The following is a 21,236-nucleotide window of genomic DNA, read 5'->3' as shown; positions in this document are numbered from 1 at the left end:
TTCATGTTGAAAGATTTTCCTGTTTCTTTGCAACCATAGCATCTAGATTCCAAATAGAAAAAGCTGTCCCGTTGAAAAAATTTATGGAGAACTATGCAGGGTAGCTTGCTCCCTGCAAAAATCTTGAGAAATTTTATTTGAGGTACCACTATCGAGAAGAGAAAGTTGTACCTTGTAAGTTGGAAAATGGTCACTCGTCTGAAAGCTGATGGGTTTTATGGGACTGTGATGTCTTATTTAGACAAATTCTTTAGGCCATGAAAATCTCTATAGGATTAGCCACTTATCTAAAACTCAAAACTTTAATAAAATTTACATCATTCCTTGAAAACAAAGAGATGGATATTCTCCCTTTATTCCTATTTTGTTCATAGTAGGGCTTCTTTGAACAGGCATCTTTATTTGACATGTAGAAGAATGAGGAGAAACAAAAAATAAACTCGATACTAAACCATTCTACAGATTGGACAACAATCTACTAGACAACTACGACTCCTAAAGCAATATTTTCCACCTTTTGATTATTATTAATTCCATTGCTACACAAAGGAAAATCTGTAAGCTAGAAACTTGTCTATAGTTACTCTGCTAGATGCGCAAATTTGGTACGCAAGCCGGCTAAACACTGTTGGTCACTTTCCAGCATGTTAAGCTTTGAGTTCCATTTTTATGGATGAAGGTGTTGTTCCCAAAACATAACCAAGCATGGCACTTTCATATGTTAAAGTTAAACCTCTGAAGCCAAATTGACTTCCTCATTACTAACCAGTACCATCTATTCCCTTTATTCTCTGCAAATTTTTCAGACTTCAATTTCTAATTATATTTTGTTCTTCTATTAGTGATCTTTTGAAGTAATGGAAATCATCCAAAGAAAATAAAAACCTTTGGTTTTATCACCCACAAAATAAAGTTTTCCTGGTAATCGGTCATTTAGTAGAGCACCAAAAGATACATATATGATCAACAGTCCAACTAAAACATGTTCTTATACTTCATATTATTTTATTTTATATATTCTTGCTAAAGAGTGAAAAAAAGTATTTCATAAATCCGATGTATACATCTGCCCTCTCATAGTTTGTGGGAGGATGCATATGTCTGATGATAAGATAATTATTGTTAAAGTTTTGATATAATCTAATTAGACACTTTAAAGATATTATTCTTTTGTGAAGTGGTTATATAACTACATAAATTATCATGGGCACTTGGTATGGTTTTCATATATATAGTTTAAGGTCTAGCATTTTGGTATCAATTTCAATGGGTAAAATCTCTTGTTTGATGAAAGAAATCTGAGGTTTGATTCCTGCATACACCAACCAATAGGTGTCATGATCTGATGATAATGAACAATTATTATGGAACAGATACCATAAATTGAAATACTATCTTATCTAAAAATAGAGATCTCAACCACTTAATATATGAGTTGGCCATCATAAACAAGGCAACTTAATTAGGATCTTACTTATGAATTCCAATCTAGGTAGCAAGAGAAAGAACGTTAGACAAATTTGTTTCTATTTTGTGATGAGTAAAAATTTATAAAGTAATGAATGGGTAGTAAATGAATGTAATGAATGGGTATTGTGGGGCCTGAGAATTTGTGGCCTCGGCCCACTTTACATTAGGGCCCAAGGCCCAAGCCGAGGAGAACTATTGCCGAGGACGCATAATGAAAGCCCAAAAAAGGCCCAAAGATATGGCCGAGAACGATCTTATGCTCAGCACCCCATAGAACGCCTAAAGGAAAGGACGAGCTCAGTGCAGAAGCCAGCCAAGTGAAAAAGCTGTCAAAACATCAATAAAGAGCTCTGCGTCTGACAGGTCCATTCCTTTCACCATGCTATTCAGCTTTTACAACCACTCCCAATCACTCGAGGTATGGGCTGATAGGACAAGTCTCAATCCCAGAAAGTGGATCTTACACGTGGACGCTAGAAGGGGGGTAAATGCTAGTATAAAAGGAAAGGAGAACCAATGGAAAGGGGGATTCGGGCCATGAAGTCTTAGAAGAGGAGAACAATAACATTAAGCTCCTTGGACGAGGTCTAAAGACCGTTAAACCCGTCAGGTTCACCTTCATGCAAATTTCCATAGACACCATGGCTAATCGCTATTTGATGACCCAGACCTAGCCTTTCAAGCCCACGATCTACAAATGATATTGTTCGGGCCCTTAAACGTACGCACCCAATATCATTCTTGGGTCGCTAAAATCGTGTCCTTACAACTGGCGCCGTCTGTGGGAAGGCTTGCGCGTTGGCACAGGTGGTGGCGGAATCAAGCCTCTGTCAAACAAGGGTCTGCAAAGGCTCCTCCATTTCCAGCAACACACTGTTGTTGTCCTGACGTAAATTTCCGCTAGTGGCTACACCTCGCAGTGTCAATGGCACGGGCAGTTTTAGGGGCTTCCAACATCAAGCTAACGTCCCACACCATGGTCGGGGGTTAATCCTCGAAAAAAAAAAAATATATATATATATATATATATATATATAAAAGAAAGATTAAAAGAGTTTTGGACAGAACCAACGCATTGTATGGTCCTCGGACTCGGGCCTATGGGGAAACCAACTACTTAAAAGAAAGATTAAAAGAGCTTTGGACAGAACCAAAGCAATGTATGGTCCTCGGACTCAAGCCTATGGGGAAACCAACTACTTAAAAGAGTTTTGGACAGAACCAAGGCACTGTATGGTCCTCGGACTTAAGCCTATGGGGAAACCAACTACTTAAAAGAGTTTTGGACAGAACCAAGGCAATGTATGGTCTTCGGACTCAAGCCTATGGGGAAACCAACTACTTAAAAGAGTTCTGGACAGAACCAAGGCACTGTATGGTCCTCAGACTCAAGCTTATGGGGAAACCAACTACTCAAAACAGTTTTGGATAGAAACCAAGGCAATATATGGTCCTCGGACTCAAGCCTATGGGGAAACCAACTACTTAAAAGAGTTTTGGACAGAACCAAGGCACTGTTTGGTCCTCGGACTCAAGCCTATGGGGAAACCAACTACTTAAAAGAGTTTTGGACAGAACCAAGGCACTGTACGGTCCTCGGACTCAAGCCTATGGGGAAACCAACTACTTAAAAGAAAGATTAAAAGAGTTTTGGCCAGAACCAAGGCATTGTATGGTCCTCGGACTCGGGCCTATGGGGAAACCAACTACTTAAAAGAAAGATTAAAAGAGTTCTGGATAGAACCAAGGTATTGTATGGTCCTCGGACTCGGGCATATGGGAAACCAACTACATAAAAGAATTTTTAACAAAACCAAGGTACTGTATGGTCTTCGGACTCGAGCCTATGGGGAAACCAACTACTTAAAAGAGTTTTGGACAGAACCAAGGCACTGTATGGTCCTCGGACAAAAGCCTACGGGGAAACCAACTACTTAAAAGAGTTTTGGACAGAACCAAGATACTGTATGATCCTCGGACTCGGGCCTATGGGGAAACCAACTACTTAAAAGAAAGATTAAAAGAGTTTTGGGCAGAACTAAGGCATTGTATGGTCCTCAGACTCGGGCCGATGGGGAAACCAACTACTTAAAAGAGTTTTGGACAACACCAAGGCAATATATGGTCCTCGGACTCTAGCCTATGCGGAAACCAACGACTTAAAAGAAAGATTAAAAGAGTTTTGGACAGAACCAAAGCACTATATGGTCCTCGGACTCAAGCCATTGGGGAAAACAACTACTTAAAAGGGTTTTGGACAGAACCAAGGCGCCGTATGGTCCTAGGACTCGGGCCTATGGGGAAACCAACTACTTAAAAGAAAGATTAAAAGAGTTTTGGATAGAACTAAGGCACTGTATGGTCCTCGGACTCAAGCCTATGGGGAAACCAACTACTTAAAAGGGTTTTTGACAGAACCAAGGCACTGTATGGTCCTCGAATTCAGGCCTACGGGGAAACCAACTACATAAAGGAAAGATTAAAAGAGTTCTGGATAGAACCAAAAAATTGTATGGTCCTCGGACTCGGCCTATGGAGAAACCAACTACTTAAAAGAGTTTTGGACAGAACCAAGGCACTGTATGGTCCTCGGACTCGGGCCTATGGGGAAACCAACTACTTAAAAGAGTTTTGGACATAACCAAGGCACTGTATGGTCCTCGGACAAAAGCCTACGGGGAAACCAACTACTTAAAAGAGTTTTGGACAGAACCAAGATACTGTATGATCCTCGGACTCGGGCCTATGGGGAAACCAACTACTTAAAAGAAAGATTAAAAGAGTTTTGGGCAGAACTAAGGCATTGTATGGTCCTCAGACTCGGGCCGATGGGGAAACCAACTACTTAAAAGAATTTTGGACAGAACCAAGGCATTGTATTATCCTCGGACTCGGGCCTGTGGGGAAACCAACTACTTAAAAGAAAGATTAAAAGAGTTTTACACAGAACCAAGGCAATGTATGGTCCTCGGACTCAAGCCTATGGGGAAATCAACTACTTAAAAGAGTTTTGGACAGAACCAAGATACTGTATGGTCCTCGGACTCAAGCCTATGGGGAAACCAACAACTTAAAAGAGTTCTGGACAAAACCAAGGCACTATATGGTCCTCGGACTCTAGCCTATGCAGAAACCAACTACTTAAAAGAAAGATTAAAAGAGTTTTGGACAGAATCAAAGCACTATATGGTCCTCGGACTCAAGCCATTGGGGAAAACAACAACTTAAAAGGGTTTTGGACAGAACCAAGGCACCGTATGGTCCTAGGACTCGGGCCTATGGGGAAACCAACTACTTAAAAGAAAGATTAAAAGAGTTTTGGAAAGAACTAAGGCACTGTATGGTCCTCGGACTCAAGCCTATCGGGAAACCAACTGCTTAAAAGAAAGATTAAAAGAGTTCTGGACAGAACCAAGGCATTGTATGGTCCTCGGACTCAAGCCTATGGGGAAACCAACAACTTAAAAGAGTTCTGGACAGAACCAAGGCATTGTATGGTCCTCGGACTCGGGCCTATGGGGAAACCAACTACTTAAAAGAGTTTTGGACAACACCAAGGCAATATATGGTCCTCGGACTCTAGCCTATGCGGAAACCAACTACTTAAAAGAAAGATTAAAAGAGTTTTGGACAGAACCAAAGCACTGTATGGTCCTCGGACTCAAGCCATTGGGGAAAACAACTACTTAAAAGGGTTTTGGACAGAACCAAGGCGCCGTATGGTCCTAGGACTCGGGCCTATGGGGAAACCAACTACTTAAAAGAAAGATTAAAAGAGTTTTGGATAGAACTAAGGCACTGTATGGTCCTCGGACTCAAGCCTATGGGGAAACCAACTACTTAAAAGGGTTTTTGACAGAACCAAGGCACTGTATGGTCCTCGAATTCAGGCCTACGGGGAAACCAACTACATAAAGGAAAGATTAAAAGAGTTCTGGATAGAACCAAAAAATTGTATGGTCCTCGGACTCGGCCTATGGAGAAACCAACTACTTAAAAGAGTTTTGGACAGAACCAAGGCACTGTATGGTCCTAGGACTCGGGCCTATGGGGAAACCAACTACTTAAAAGAGTTTTGGACATAACCAAGGCACTGTATGGTCCTCGGACAAAAGCCTACGGGGAAACCAACTACTTAAAAGAGTTCTGGACAGAACCAAAATACTGTATGATCCTCGGACTCGGGCCTATGGGGAAACCAACTACTTAAAAGAAAGATTAAAAGAGTTTTGGGCAGAACTAAGGCATTGTATGGTCCTCAGACTCGGGCCGATGGGGAAACCAACTACTTAAAAGAATTTTGGACAGAACCAAGGCATTGTATTATCCTCGGACTCGGGCCTGTGGGGAAACCAACTACTTAAAAGAAAGATTAAAAGAGTTTTACACAGAACCAAGGCAATGTATGGTCCTCGGACTCAAGCCTATGGGGAAACCAACTGCTTAAAAGAGTTTTGGACAGAACCAAGGCACTATATGGTCCTCGGACTCAAGCCTATGGGGAAATCAACTACTTAAAAGAGTTTTGGACAGAACCAAGGTACTGTATGGTCCTCGGACTCAAGCCTATGGGGAAACCAACAACTTAAAAGAGTTCTGGACAAAACCAAGGCACTATATGGTCCTCGGACTCTAGCCTCTGCAGAAACCAACTACTTAAAAGAAAGATTAAAAGAGTTTTGGACAGAACCAAAGCACTATATGGTCCTCGGACTCAAGCCATTGGGGGAAACAACTACTTATAAGGGTTTTGGACAGAACCAAGGCACCGTATGGTCCTAGGACTCGGGCCTATGGGGAAACCAACTACTTAAAAGAAAGATTAAAAGAGTTTTGGAAAGAACTAAGGCACTGTATGGTCCTCGGACTCAAGCCTATCGGGAAACCAACTGCTTAAAAGAAAGATTAAAAGAGTTTTGGACAGAACCAAGGCATTGTATGGTCCTCGGACTCAAGCCTATGGGGAAACCAACAACTTAAAAGAGTTCTTTACAGAACCAAGGCATTGTATGGTCCTCGGACTCGGGCCTATGGGGAAACCAACTACTTAAAAGAGTTTTGGACAACACCAAGGCAATATATGGTCCGCGGACTCTAGCCTATGCGGAAACCAACTACTTAAAAGAAAGATTAAAAGAGTTTTGGACAGAATCAAAGCACTATATGGTCCTCGGACTCAAGCCATTGGGGAAAACAACTACTTAAAATGGTTTTGGACAGAACCAAGGCGCCGTATGGTCCTAGGACTCGGGCCTGTGGGGAAACCAACTACTTAAAAGGAAGATTAAAAGAGTTTTGGATAGAACTAAGGCACTGTATGGTCCTCGGACTCAAGCCTATGGGGAAACCAACTACTTAAAAGGGTTTTTGACAGAACCAAGGCACTGTATGGTCCTCGAATTCAGGCCTACGGGGAAACCAACTACATAAAGGAAAGATTAAAAGAGTTCTGGATAGAACCAAAAAATTGTATGGTCCTCGGACTCGGCCTATGGAGAAACCAACTACTTAAAAGAGTTTTGGACAGAACCAAGGCACTGTATGGTCCTCGGACTCGGGCCTATGGGGAAACCAACTACTTAAAAGAGTTTTGGACATAACCAAGGCACTGTATGGTCCTCGGACAAAAGCCTACGGGGAAACCAACTACTTAAAAGAGTTTTGGACAGAACCAAGATACTGTATGATACTCGGACTCGGGCCTATGGGGAAACCAACTACTTAAAAGAAAGATTAAAAGAGTTTTGGGCAGAACTAAGGCATTGTATGGTCCTCAGACTCGGGCCGATGGGGAAACCAACTACTTAAAAGAATTTTGGACAGAACCAAGGCATTGTATTATCCTCGGACTCGGGCCTGTGGGGAAACCAACTACTTAAAAGAAAGATTAAAAGAGTTTTACACAGAACCAAGGCAATGTATGGTCCTCGGACTCAAGCCTATGGGGAAACCAACTGCTTAAAAGAGTTTTGGACAGAACCAAGGCACTATATGGTCCTCGGACTCAAGCCTATGGGGAAATCAACTACTTAAAAGAGTTTTGGACAGAACCAAGATACTGTATGGTCCTCGGACTCAAGCCTATGGGGAAACCAACAACTTAAAAGAGTTCTGGACAAAACCAAGGCACTATATGGTCCTCGGACTCTAGCCTATGCAGAAACCAACTACTTAAAAGAAAGATTAAAAGAGTTTTGGACAGAACCAAAGCACTATATGGTCCTCGGACTCAAGCCATTGGGGAAAACAACTACTTAAAAGGGTTTTGGACAGAACCAAGGCACCGTATGGTCCTAGGACTCGGGCCTATGGGGAAACCAACTACTTAAAAGAAAGATTAAAAGAGTTTTGGAAAGAACTAAGGCACTGTATGGTCCTCGGACTCAAGCCTATCGGGAAACCAACTGCTTAAAAGAAAGATTAAAAGAGTTCTGGACAGAACCAAGGCATTGTATGGTCCTCGGACTCAAGCCTATGGGGAAACCAACAACTTAAAAGAGTTCTGGACAGAACCAAGGCATTGTATGGTCCTCGAACTCGGGCCTATGGGGAAACCAACTACTTAAAAGAGTTTTGGACAACACCAAGGCAATATATGGTCCTCGGACTCTAGCCTATGCGGAAACCAACTACTTAAAAGAAAGATTAAAAGAGTTTTGGACAGAACCAAAGCACTGTATGGTCCTCGGTCTCAAGCCATTGGGGAAAACAACTACTTAAAAGGGTTTTGGACAGAACCAAGGCGCCGTATGGTCTTAGGACTCGGGCCTATGGGGAAACCAACTACTTAAAAGAAAGATTAAAAGAGTTTTGGATAGAACTAAGGCACTGTATGGTCCTCGGACTCAAGCCTATGGGGAAACCAACTACTTAAAAGGGTTTTTGACAGAACCAAGGCACTGTATGGTCCTCGAATTCAGGCCTACGGGGAAACCAACTACATAAAGGAAAGATTAAAAGAGTTCTGGATAGAACCAAAAAATTGTATGGTCCTCGGACTCGGCCTATGGAGAAACCAACTACTTAAAAGAGTTTTGGACAGAACCAAGGCACTGTATGGTCCTCGGACTCGGGCCTATGGGGAAACCAACTACTTAAAAGAGTTTTGGACATAACCAAGGCACTGTATGGTCCTCGGACAAAAGCCTACGGGGAAACCAACTACTTAAAAGAGTTTTGGACAGAACCAAAATACTGTATGATCCTCGGACTCGGGCCTATGGGGAAACCAACTACTTAAAAGAAAGATTAAAAGAGTTTTGGGCAGAACTAAGGCATTGTATGGTCCTCAGACTCGGGCCGATGGGGAAACCAACTACTTAAAAGAATTTTGGACAGAACCAAGGCATTGTATTATCCTCGGACTCGGGCCTGTGGGGAAACCAACTACTTAAAAGAAAGATTAAAAGAGTTTTACACAGAACCAAGGCAATGTATGGTCCTCGGACTCAAGCCTATGGGGAAACCAACTGCTTAAAAGAGTTTTGGACAGAGCCAAGGCACTATATGGTCCTCGGACTCAAGCCTATGGGGAAATCAACTACTTAAAAGAGTTTTGGACAGAACCAAGGTACTGTATGGTCCTCGGACTCAAGCCTATGGGGAAACCAACAACTTAAAAGAGTTCTGGACAAAACCAAGGCACTATATGGTCCTCGGACTCTAGCCTCTGCAGAAACCAACTACTTAAAAGAAAGATTTAAAGAGTTTTGGACAGAACCAAAGCACTATATGGTCCTCGGACTCAAGCCATTGGGGAAAACAACTACTTAAAAGGGTTTTGGACAGAACCAAGGCGCCGCATGGTCCTAGGACTCGGGCCTATGGGGAAACCAACTACTTAAAAGAAAGATTAAAAGAGTTTTGGTTAGAACTAAGGCACTGTATGGTCCTCGGACTCAAGCCTATGGGGAAACCAACTACTTAAAAGGGTTTTTGACAGAACCAAGGCACTGTATGGTCCTCGAATTCAGGCCTACGGGGAAACCAACTACATAAAGGAAAGATTAAAAGAGTTCTGGATAGAACCAAAAAATTGTATGGTCCTCGGACTCGGCCTATGGAGAAACCAACTACTTAAAAGAGTTTTGGACAGAACCAAGGCACTGTATGGTCCTCGGACTCGGGCCTATGGGGAAACCAACTACTTAAAAAGGTTTTTGACAGAACCAAGGCACTGTATGGTCCTCGAATTCAGGCCTACGGGGAAACCAACTACATAAAGGAAAGATTAAAAGAGTTCTGGATAGAACCAAAAAATTGTATGGTCCTCGGACTCGGCCTATGGAGAAACCAACTACTTAAAAGAGTTTTGGACAGAACCAAGGCACTGTATGGTCCTCGGACTCGGGCCGATGGGGAAACCAACTACTTAAAAGAATTTTGGACAGAACCAAGGCATTGTATTATCCTCGGACTCGGACCTGTGGGGAAACCAACTACTTAAAAGAAAGATTAAAAGAGTTTTACACAGAACCAAAGCAATGTATGGTCCTCGGACTCAAGCCTATGGGGAAACCAACTGCTTAAAAGAGTTATGGACAGAACCAAGGCACTATATGGTCCTCGGACTCAAGCCTATGGGGAAATCAACTACTTAAAAGAGTTTTGGACAGAACCAAGATACTGTATGGTCCTCGGACTCAAGCCTATGGGGAAACCAACAACTTAAAAGAGTTCTGGACAAAACAAGGGCACTATATGGTCCTCGGACTCTAGCCTATGCAGAAACCAACTACTTAAAAGAAAGATTAAAAGAGTTTTGGACAGAACCAAAGCACTATATGGTCCTGGGACTCAAGCCATTGGGGAAAACAACAACTTAAAAGGGTTTTGGACAGAACCAAGGCACCGTATGGTCCTAGGACTCGGGCCTATGGGGAAACCAACTACTTAAAAGAAAGATTAAAAGAGTTTTGGAAAGAACTAAGGCACTGTATGGTCCTCGGACTCAAGCCTATCGGGAAACCAACTGCTTAAAAGAAAGATTAAAAGAGTTCTGGACAGAACCAAGGCATTGTATGGTCCTCGGACTCAAGCCTATGGGGAAACCAACAACTTAAAAGAGTTCTGGACAGAACCAAGGCATTGTATGGTCCTCGGACTCGGGCCTATGGGGAAACCAACTACTTAAAAGAGTTTTGGACAACACCAAGGCAATATATGGTCCTCGGACTCTAGCCTATGCGAAAACCAACTACTTAAAAGAAAGATTAAAAGAGTTTTGGACAGAACCAAAGCACTGTATTGTCCTCGGACTCAAGCCATTGGGGAAAACAACTACTTAAAAGGGTTTTGGACAGAACCAAGGCGCCGTATGGTCCTAGGACTCGGGCCTATGGGGAAACCAACTACTTAAAAGAAAGAGTAAAAGAGTTTTGGATAGAACTAAGGCACTGTATGGTCCTCGGACTCAAGCCTATGGGGAAACCAACTACTTAAAAGGGTTTTTGACAGAACCAAGGCACTGTATGGTCCTCGAATTCAGGCCTACGGGGAAACCAACTACATAAAGGAAAGATTAAAAGAGTTCTGGATAGAACCAAAAAATTGTATGGTCCTCGGACTCGGCCTATGGAGAAACCAACTACTTAAAAGAGTTTTGGACAGAACCAAGGCACTGTATGGTCCTCGGACTCGGCCTATGGGGAAACCAACTACTTAAAAGAAAGATTAAAAGAGTTTTGGCCAGAACCAAGGCATTGTATGGTCCTCGGACTCGGGCCTATGGGGAAACCAACTACTTAAAAGAAAGATTAAAAGAGTTCTGGATAGAACCAAGGTATTGTATGGTCCTCGGACTCGGGCATATGGGAAACCAACTACATAAAAGAATTTTTAACAAAACCAAGGTACTGTATGGTCTTCGGACTCGAGCCTATGGGGAAACCAACTACTTAAAAGAGTTTTGGACAGAACCAAGGCACTGTATGGTCCTCGGACAAAAGCCTACGGGGAAACCAACTACTTAAAAGAGTTTTGGACAGAACCAAGATACTGTATGATCCTCGGACTCGGGCCTATGGGGAAACCAACTACTTAAAAGAAAGATTAAAAGAGTTTTGGGCAGAACTAAGGCATTGTATGGTCCTCAGACTCGGGCCGATGGGGAAACCAACTACTTAAAAGAGTTTTGGACAACACCAAGGCAATATATGGTCCTCGGACTCTAGCCTATGCGGAAACCAACGACTTAAAAGAAAGATTAAAAGAGTTTTGGACAGAACCAAAGCACTATATGGTCCTCGGACTCAAGCCATTGGGGAAAACAACTACTTAAAAGGGTTTTGGACAGAACCAAGGCGCCGTATGGTCCTAGGACTCGGGCCTATGGGGAAACCAACTACTTAAAAGAAAGATTAAAAGAGTTTTGGATAGAACTAAGGCACTGTATGGTCCTCGGACTCAAGCCTATGGGGAAACCAACTACTTAAAAGGGTTTTTGACAGAACCAAGGCACTGTATGGTCCTCGAATTCAGGCCTACGGGGAAACCAACTACATAAAGGAAAGATTAAAAGAGTTCTGGATAGAACCAAAAAATTGTATGGTCCTCGGACTCGGCCTATGGAGAAACCAACTACTTAAAAGAGTTTTGGACAGAACCAAGGCACTGTATGGTCCTCGGACTCGGGCCTATGGGGAAACCAACTACTTAAAAGAGTTTTGGACATAACCAAGGCACTGTATGGTCCTCGGACAAAAGCCTACGGGGAAACCAACTACTTAAAAGAGTTTTGGACAGAACCAAGATACTGTATGATCCTCGGACTCGGGCCTATGGGGAAACCAACTACTTAAAAGAAAGATTAAAAGAGTTTTGGGCAGAACTAAGGCATTGTATGGTCCTCAGACTCGGGCCGATGGGGAAACCAACTACTTAAAAGAATTTTGGACAGAACCAAGGCATTGTATTATCCTCGGACTCGGGCCTGTGGGGAAACCAACTACTTAAAAGAAAGATTAAAAGAGTTTTACACAGAACCAAGGCAATGTATGGTCCTCGGACTCAAGCCTATGGGGAAATCAACTACTTAAAAGAGTTTTGGACAGAACCAAGATACTGTATGGTCCTCGGACTCAAGCCTATGGGGAAACCAACAACTTAAAAGAGTTCTGGACAAAACCAAGGCACTATATGGTCCTCGGACTCTAGCCTATGCAGAAACCAACTACTTAAAAGAAAGATTAAAAGAGTTTTGGACAGAATCAAAGCACTATATGGTCCTCGGACTCAAGCCATTGGGGAAAACAACAACTTAAAAGGGTTTTGGACAGAACCAAGGCACCGTATGGTCCTAGGACTCGGGCCTATGGGGAAACCAACTACTTAAAAGAAAGATTAAAAGAGTTTTGGAAAGAACTAAGGCACTGTATGGTCCTCGGACTCAAGCCTATCGGGAAACCAACTGCTTAAAAGAAAGATTAAAAGAGTTCTGGACAGAACCAAGGCATTGTATGGTCCTCGGACTCAAGCCTATGGGGAAACCAACAACTTAAAAGAGTTCTGGACAGAACCAAGGCATTGTATGGTCCTCGGACTCGGGCCTATGGGGAAACCAACTACTTAAAAGAGTTTTGGACAACACCAAGGCAATATATGGTCCTCGGACTCTAGCCTATGCGGAAACCAACTACTTAAAAGAAAGATTAAAAGAGTTTTGGACAGAACCAAAGCACTGTATGGTCCTCGGACTCAAGCCATTGGGGAAAACAACTACTTAAAAGGGTTTTGGACAGAACCAAGGCGCCGTATGGTCCTAGGACTCGGGCCTATGGGGAAACCAACTACTTAAAAGAAAGATTAAAAGAGTTTTGGATAGAACTAAGGCACTGTATGGTCCTCGGACTCAAGCCTATGGGGAAACCAACTACTTAAAAGGGTTTTTGACAGAACCAAGGCACTGTATGGTCCTCGAATTCAGGCCTACGGGGAAACCAACTACATAAAGGAAAGATTAAAAGAGTTCTGGATAGAACCAAAAAATTGTATGGTCCTCGGACTCGGCCTATGGAGAAACCAACTACTTAAAAGAGTTTTGGACAGAACCAAGGCACTGTATGGTCCTAGGACTCGGGCCTATGGGGAAACCAACTACTTAAAAGAGTTTTGGACATAACCAAGGCACTGTATGGTCCTCGGACAAAAGCCTACGGGGAAACCAACTACTTAAAAGAGTTCTGGACAGAACCAAAATACTGTATGATCCTCGGACTCGGGCCTATGGGGAAACCAACTACTTAAAAGAAAGATTAAAAGAGTTTTGGGCAGAACTAAGGCATTGTATGGTCCTCAGACTCGGGCCGATGGGGAAACCAACTACTTAAAAGAATTTTGGACAGAACCAAGGCATTGTATTATCCTCGGACTCGGGCCTGTGGGGAAACCAACTACTTAAAAGAAAGATTAAAAGAGTTTTACACAGAACCAAGGCAATGTATGGTCCTCGGACTCAAGCCTATGGGGAAACCAACTGCTTAAAAGAGTTTTGGACAGAACCAAGGCACTATATGGTCCTCGGACTCAAGCCTATGGGGAAATCAACTACTTAAAAGAGTTTTGGACAGAACCAAGGTACTGTATGGTCCTCGGACTCAAGCCTATGGGGAAACCAACAACTTAAAAGAGTTCTGGACAAAACCAAGGCACTATATGGTCCTCGGACTCTAGCCTCTGCAGAAACCAACTACTTAAAAGAAAGATTAAAAGAGTTTTGGACAGAACCAAAGCACTATATGGTCCTCGGACTCAAGCCATTGGGGGAAACAACTACTTATAAGGGTTTTGGACAGAACCAAGGCACCGTATGGTCCTAGGACTCGGGCCTATGGGGAAACCAACTACTTAAAAGAAAGATTAAAAGAGTTTTGGAAAGAACTAAGGCACTGTATGGTCCTCGGACTCAAGCCTATCGGGAAACCAACTGCTTAAAAGAAAGATTAAAAGAGTTTTGGACAGAACCAAGGCATTGTATGGTCCTCGGACTCAAGCCTATGGGGAAACCAACAACTTAAAAGAGTTCTTTACAGAACCAAGGCATTGTATGGTCCTCGGACTCGGGCCTATGGGGAAACCAACTACTTAAAAGAGTTTTGGACAACACCAAGGCAATATATGGTCCGCGGACTCTAGCCTATGCGGAAACCAACTACTTAAAAGAAAGATTAAAAGAGTTTTGGACAGAATCAAAGCACTATATGGTCCTCGGACTCAAGCCATTGGGGAAAACAACTACTTAAAATGGTTTTGGACAGAACCAAGGCGCCGTATGGTCCTAGGACTCGGGCCTGTGGGGAAACCAACTACTTAAAAGGAAGATTAAAAGAGTTTTGGATAGAACTAAGGCACTGTATGGTCCTCGGACTCAAGCCTATGGGGAAACCAACTACTTAAAAGGGTTTTTGACAGAACCAAGGCACTGTATGGTCCTCGAATTCAGGCCTACGGGGAAACCAACTACATAAAGGAAAGATTAAAAGAGTTCTGGATAGAACCAAAAAATTGTATGGTCCTCGGACTCGGCCTATGGAGAAACCAACTACTTAAAAGAGTTTTGGACAGAACCAAGGCACTGTATGGTCCTCGGACTCGGGCCTATGGGGAAACCAACTACTTAAAAGAGTTTTGGACATAACCAAGGCACTGTATGGTCCTCGGACAAAAGCCTACGGGGAAACCAACTACTTAAAAGAGTTTTGGACAGAACCAAGATACTGTATGATACTCGGACTCGGGCCTATGGGGAAACCAACTACTTAAAAGAAAGATTAAAAGAGTTTTGGGCAGAACTAAGGCATTGTATGGTCCTCAGACTCGGGCCGATGGGGAAACCAACTACTTAAAAGAATTTTGGACAGAACCAAGGCATTGTATTATCCTCGGACTCGGGCCTGTGGGGAAACCAACTACTTAAAAGAAAGATTAAAAGAGTTTTACACAGAACCAAGGCAATGTATGGTCCTCGGACTCAAGCCTATGGGGAAACCAACTGCTTAAAAGAGTTTTGGACAGAACCAAGGCACTATATGGTCCTCGGACTCAAGCCTATGGGGAAATCAACTACTTAAAAGAGTTTTGGACAGAACCAAGATACTGTATGGTCCTCGGACTCAAGCCTATGGGGAAACCAACAACTTAAAAGAGTTCTGGACAAAACCAAGGCACTATATGGTCCTCGGACTCTAGCCTATGCAGAAACCAACTACTTAAAAGAAAGATTAAAAGAGTTTTGGACAGAACCAAAGCACTATATGGTCCTCGGACTCAAGCCATTGGGGAAAACAACTACTTAAAAGGGTTTTGGACAGAACCAAGGCACCGTATGGTCCTAGGACTCGGGCCTATGGGGAAACCAACTACTTAAAAGAAAGATTAAAAGAGTTTTGGAAAGAACTAAGGCACTGTATGGTCCTCGGACTCAAGCCTATCGGGAAACCAACTGCTTAAAAGAAAGATTAAAAGAGTTCTGGACAGAACCAAGGCATTGTATGGTCCTCGGACTCAAGCCTATGGGGAAACCAACAACTTAAAAGAGTTCTGGACAGAACCAAGGCATTGTATGGTCCTCGAACTCGGGCCTATGGGGAAACCAACTACTTAAAAGAGTTTTGGACAACACCAAGGCAATATATGGTCCTCGGACTCTAGCCTATGCGGAAACCAACTACTTAAAAGAAAGATTAAAAGAGTTTTGGACAGAACCAAAGCACTGTATGGTCCTCGGTCTCAAGCCATTGGGGAAAACAACTACTTAAAAGGGTTTTGGACAGAACCAATGCGCCGTATGGTCTTAGGACTCGGGCCTATGGGGAAACCAACTACTTAAAAGAAAGATTAAAAGAGTTTTGGATAGAACTAAGGCACTGTATGGTCCTCGGACTCAAGCCTATGGGGAAACCAACTACTTAAAAGGGTTTTTGACAGAACCAAGGCACTGTATGGTCCTCGAATTCAGGCCTACGGGGAAACCAACTACATAAAGGAAAGATTAAAAGAGTTCTGGATAGAACCAAAAAATTGTATGGTCCTCGGACTCGGCCTATGGAGAAACCAACTACTTAAAAGAGTTTTGGACAGAACCAAGGCACTGTATGGTCCTCGGACTCGGGCCTATGGGGAAACCAACTACTTAAAAGAGTTTTGGACATAACCAAGGCACTGTATGGTCCTCGGACAAAAGCCTACGGGGAAACCAACTACTTAAAAGAGTTTTGGACAGAACCAAAATACTGTATGATCCTCGGACTCGGGCCTATGGGGAAACCAACTACTTAAAAGAAAGATTAAAAGAGTTTTGGGCAGAACTAAGGCATTGTATGGTCCTCAGACTCGGGCCGATGGGGAAACCAACTACTTAAAAGAATTTTGGACAGAACCAAGGCATTGTATTATCCTCGGACTCGGGCCTGTGGGGAAACCAACTACTTAAAAGAAAGATTAAAAGAGTTTTACACAGAACCAAGGCAATGTATGGTCCTCGGACTCAAGCCTATGGGGAAACCAACTGCTTAAAAGAGTTTTGGACAGAGCCAAGGCACTATATGGTCCTCGGACTCAAGCCTATGGGGAAATCAACTACTTAAAAGAGTTTTGGACAGAACCAAGGTACTGTATGGTCCTCGGACTCAAGCCTATGGGGAAACCAACAACTTAAAAGAGTTCTGGACAAAACCAAGGCACTATATGGTCCTCGGACTCTAGCCTCTGCAGAAACCAACTACTTAAAAGAAAGATTTAAAGAGTTTTGGACAGAACCAAAGCACTATATGGTCCTCGGACTCAAGCCATTGGGGAAAACAACTACTTAAAAGGGTTTTGGACAGAACCAAGGCGCCGCATGGTCCTAGGACTCGGGCCTATGGGGAAACCAACTACTTAAAAGAAAGATTAAAAGAGTTTTGGTTAGAACTAAGGCACTGTATGGTCCTCGGACTCAAGCCTATGGGGAAACCAACTACTTAAAAGGGTTTTTGACAGAACCAAGGCACTGTATGGTCCTCGAATTCAGGCCTACGGGGAAACCAACTACATAAAGGAAAGATTAAAAGAGTTCTGGATAGAACCAAAAAATTGTATGGTCCTCGGACTCGGCCTATGGAGAAACCAACTACTTAAAAGAGTTTTGGACAGAACCAAGGCACTGTATGGTCCTCGGACTCGGGCCTATGGGGAAACCAACTACTTAAAAAGGTTTTTGACAGAACCAAGGCACTGTATGGTCCTCGAATTCAGGCCTACGGGGAAACCAACTACATAAAGGAAAGATTAAAAGAGTTCTGGATAGAACCAAAAAATTGTATGGTCCTCGGACTCGGCCTATGGAGAAACCAACTACTTAAAAGAGTTTTGGACAGAACCAAGGCACTGTATGGTCCTCGGACTCGGGCCGATGGGGAAACCAACTACTTAAAAGAATTTTGGACAGAACCAAGGCATTGTATTATCCTCGGACTCGGACCTGTGGGGAAACCAACTACTTAAAAGAAAGATTAAAAGAGTTTTACACAGAACCAAAGCAATGTATGGTCCTCGGACTCAAGCCTATGGGGAAACCAACTGCTTAAAAGAGTTATGGACAGAACCAAGGCACTATATGGTCCTCGGACTCAAGCCTATGGGGAAATCAACTACTTAAAAGAGTTTTGGACAGAACCAAGATACTGTATGGTCCTCGGACTCAAGCCTATGGGGAAACCAACAACTTAAAAGAGTTCTGGACAAAACAAGGGCACTATATGGTCCTCGGACTCTAGCCTATGCAGAAACCAACTACTTAAAAGAAAGATTAAAAGAGTTTTGGACAGAACCAAAGCACTATATGGTCCTGGGACTCAAGCCATTGGGGAAAACAACAACTTAAAAGGGTTTTGGACAGAACCAAGGCACCGTATGGTCCTAGGACTCGGGCCTATGGGGAAACCAACTACTTAAAAGAAAGATTAAAAGAGTTTTGGAAAGAACTAAGGCACTGTATGGTCCTCGGACTCAAGCCTATCGGGAAACCAACTGCTTAAAAGAAAGATTAAAAGAGTTCTGGACAGAACCAAGGCATTGTATGGTCCTCGGACTCAAGCCTATGGGGAAACCAACAACTTAAAAGAGTTCTGGACAGAACCAAGGCATTGTATGGTCCTCGGACTCGGGCCTATGGGGAAACCAACTACTTAAAAGAGTTTTGGACAACACCAAGGCAATATATGGTCCTCGGACTCTAGCCTATGCGAAAACCAACTACTTAAAAGAAAGATTAAAAGAGTTTTGGACAGAACCAAAGCACTGTATTGTCCTCGGACTCAAGCCATTGGGGAAAACAACTACTTAAAAGGGTTTTGGACAGAACCAAGGCGCCGTATGGTCCTAGGACTCGGGCCTATGGGGAAACCAACTACTTAAAAGAAAGAGTAAAAGAGTTTTGGATAGAACTAAGGCACTGTATGGTCCTCGGACTCAAGCCTATGGGGAAACCAACTACTTAAAAGGGTTTTTGACAGAACCAAGGCACTGTATGGTCCTCGAATTCAGGCCTACGGGGAAACCAACTACATAAAGGAAAGATTAAAAGAGTTCTGGATAGAACCAAAAAATTGTATGGTCCTCGGACTCGGCCTATGGAGAAACCAACTACTTAAAAGAGTTTTGGACAGAACCAAGGCACTGTATGGTCCTCGGACTCGGGCCTATGGGGAAACCAACTACTTAAAAGAGTTTTGGACATAACCAAGGCACTGTATGGTCCTCGGACAAAAGCCTACGGGGAAACCAACTACTTAAAAGAGTTTTGGACAGAACCAAAATACTGTATGATCCTCGGACTCGGGCCTATGGGGAAACCAACTACTTAAAAGAAAGATTAAAAGAGTTTTGGGCAGAACTAAGGCATTGTATGGTCCTCAGACTCGGGCCGATGGGGAAACCAACTACTTAAAAGAATTTTGGACAGAACCAAGGCATTGTATTATCCTCGGACTCGGGCCTGTGGGGAAACCAACTACTTAAAAGAAAGATTAAAAGAGTTTTACACAGAACCAAGGCAATGTATGGTCCTCGGACTCAAGCCTATGGGGAAACCAACTGCTTAAAAGAGTTTTGGACAGAACCAAGGCACTATATGGTCCTCGGACTCAAGCCTATGGGGAAATCAACTACTTAAAAGAGTTTTGGACAGAACCAAGGTACTGTATGGTCCTCGGACTCAAGCCTATGGGGAAACTAACAACTTAAAAGAGTTCTGGACAAAACCAAGGCACTATATGGTCCTCGGACTCTAGCCTCTGCAGAAACCAACTACTTAAAAGAAAGATTAAAAGAGTTTTGGACAGAACCAAAGCACTATATGGTCCTCAGACTCAAGCCATTGGGGGAAACAACTACTTAAAAGGGTTTTGGACAGAACCAAGGCACCGTATGGTCCTAGGACTCGGGCCTATGGGGAAACCAACTACTTAAAAGAAAGATTAAAAGAGTTTTGGAAAGAACTAAGGCACTGTATGGTCCTCGGACTCAAGCCTATCGGGAAACCAACTGCTTAAAAGAAAGATTAAAAGAGTTCTGGACAGAACCAAGGCATTGTATGGTCCTCGGACTCAAGCCTATGGGGAAACCAACAACTTAAAAGAGTTCTGGACAGAACCAAGGCATTGTATGGTCCTCGGACTCGGGCCTATGGGGAAACCAACTACTTAAAAGAGTTTTGGACAACACCAAGGCAATATATGGTCCTCGGACTCTAGCCTATGCGGAAACCAACTACTTAAAAGAAATATTAAAAGAGTTTTGGACAGAACCAAAGCACTATATGGTCCTCGGACTCAAGCCATTGGGGAAAACAACTACTTAAAAGGGTTTTGGACAGAACCAAGGCACCGTATGGTCCTAGGACTCGGGCCTATGGGGAAACCAACTACTTAAAAGAAAGATTAAAAGAGTTTTGGAAAGAACTAAGGCACTGTATGGTCCTCGGACTCAAGCCTATCGGGAAACCAACTGCTTAAAAGAAAGATTAAAAGAGTTCTGGACAGAACCAAGGCATTGTATGGTCCTCGGACTCAAGCCTATGGGGAAACCAACAACTTAAAAGAGTTCTGGACAGAACCAAGGCATTGTATGGTCCTCGGACTCGGGCCTATGGGGAAACCAACTACTTAAAAGAGTTTTGGACAACACCAAGGCAATATATGGTCCTCGGACTCTAGCCTATGCGGAAACCAACTACTTAAAAGAAATATTAAAAGAGTTTTGGACAGAACCAAAGCACTATATGGTCCTCGGACTCAAGCCATTGGGGAAAACAACTACTTAAAATGGTTTTGGACAGAACCAAGGCGCCGTATGGTCCTAGGACTCGGGCCTATGGGGAAACCAACTACTTAAAAGAAAGATTAAAAGAGTTTTGGATAGAACTAAGGCACTGTATGGTCCTCGGACACAAGCCTATGGGGAAACCAACTACTTAAAAGGGTTTTTGACAGAACCAAGGCACTGTATGGTCCTCGAATTCAGGCCTACGGGGAAACCAACTACATAAAGGAAAGATTAAAAGAGTTCTGGATAGAACCAAAAAATTGTATGGTCCTCGGACTCGGCCTATGGAGAAACCAACTACTTAAAAGAGTTTTGGACAGAACCAAGGCACTGTATGGTCCTCGGACTCGGGCCTATGGGGAAACCAACTACTTAAAAGAGTTTTGGACATAACCAAGGCACTGTATGGTCCTCGGACAAAAGACTACGGGGAAACCAACTACTTAAAAGAGTTTTGGACAGAACCA

Source organism: Quercus robur, chromosome 4 (assembly GCF_932294415.1).
Source record: "Quercus robur chromosome 4, dhQueRobu3.1, whole genome shotgun sequence".
NCBI classification, from domain to species: Eukaryota; Viridiplantae; Streptophyta; class Magnoliopsida; order Fagales; family Fagaceae; genus Quercus; species Quercus robur.
The sequence above is the reverse complement of the archived record's forward strand: the minus strand, read 5'-3'. Positions refer to the sequence as shown.